Source organism: Capra hircus, chromosome 6 (genome assembly GCF_001704415.2).
Source record: "Capra hircus breed San Clemente chromosome 6, ASM170441v1, whole genome shotgun sequence".
Classification (NCBI taxonomy): Eukaryota; Metazoa; Chordata; class Mammalia; order Artiodactyla; family Bovidae; genus Capra; species Capra hircus.
Window position 1 is genome coordinate 74,089,572 of NC_030813.1, and position 1,580 is coordinate 74,091,151.

The window sequence follows — 1,580 nt, forward strand, 5'->3', positions numbered from 1 at the left end:
CCCACCTCCGTTATTCTGAAAGCCACACATAGTGATGAAGAAATCACAATATGAAAACCAGGGACTTCCCTGGCAGTCCAGTGGTTTACTTTGCCTTCCAATACAGAGGGTGTGGGTTCCATCCCTAGTCAAGGAGCTAAGAGCCTATATGAATGCAAAAAAGTGACAGTTACTCAGTCGTGTCTGACTCTTTGTGACCCCATGGCCTATACAGTCCATGGAATTTTCTAGGCCAGAATACTGGGGTGGGTAGCCTTTTCTTTCTCCAGGGGATCTTCCCAATCCAGAGTTCCAACCAAGGTCTCCTTTATTGCAGGCAGATTCTTTACCAGTTGAGCCACAAGGGAAGTCCAAGAATACTGCAGTCGGTAGCCTATCCCTTCTCCAGGGATCTTCCTGACCCAGGAATCGAACCAGGGTCTCCTGCATTGCAGGCAGATTCTTTACCAACTGAGCTATCAGGAAAGCCCAAGAGTCTACAAGCCTTTGGGCCAAAAACTCAAAACATAAAACAGAAGCAATATTGTAACAAATTAAATAAAGACTTAAAAAAATAAAAGGAAGGAAATCAACTATTTCTTTCAAAAATACTATGAAATGGCCCTGGAAAGTTATTGAACTTTAGCAAACTTTGCACTAACAAGACACAAGCTTTTTTTTTTTTTAATGAAGTCATTTATATTTCAGGGTAATTTGTTGTTTGATCTGCATAATCTTTATGTTACTTAACATGACATAACCTAGTCTTTTTGTTAGTGACAACTATGTTTATTTATCTGCCCTGAAGTTCAAAGTGTGCTGAGTTGGATATTTGGGCATACATCTTATGATATATAGCCACCCCAGCAGGTCATCATTGATTCACATGTCTATTGAGTTTCCATTCTGCTAGGCAATAGGAAAACAAAGTTTAGTAAAATACTGTAATCTAATAGTGTAGAAAGAATATGCGCAAATAGTTGAAATTCTGTGATATTAATAGTATTGTTAATGTGCTGTGAAAAGTTAGAAACTAAGAGAAAAAGAATATTTGAGGAATATATTACCTAAGTGAATCAGAAAAATAGTCACAGAAAATATTGGAGATACACAATAGGGATGCTAAAGGATAAGACGAGTATTTCAATGCACAGAAGTGAAGGGCTTTCCAGATGGCAGAAAACTGGCATGTTCAACAGTACAAAGCACACATTTGACAAACAGTTAATGGATGGCAACTAGTTGCTAGTCTTTTTATGTCAGGGTAATTAATGTATCTAGATATATCCTCCCAATGGTGAAGAACTACTGACAGTTTTTTTTAAATTGGGCAAACACAAAATTATGTATTCTTTTCAAAAATTTTGGAAACCATGTGGAAGATGGACAAAAAAAGGAAGGGCTTGGGGGTAGGAATATTAATTGGGTTATTGGAATAATATGGAGGAGAATAATTCAAATCTCTACAATAGTGGCAGTGCACTATTCAACCTGGTACCCAGCCACTGGTAGGGAAGAAGGCTTGTTATATGGAGGGTTGCCAGTGATACAGGAGAGAGAAGAATACAAGATTATAGTGGAGTTTCCAGTTTATGTGGCAG

The 1,580-nt window shown here is 38.0% G+C and overlaps 1 non-coding gene across 1 annotated transcript; it reads right to left on the reverse strand.

Annotated features, from left to right (window-relative positions):
- TRNAC-GCA lies at positions 393–465 on the reverse strand. The gene has a single exon. It is a non-coding gene; the product is annotated as a tRNA-Cys (tRNA).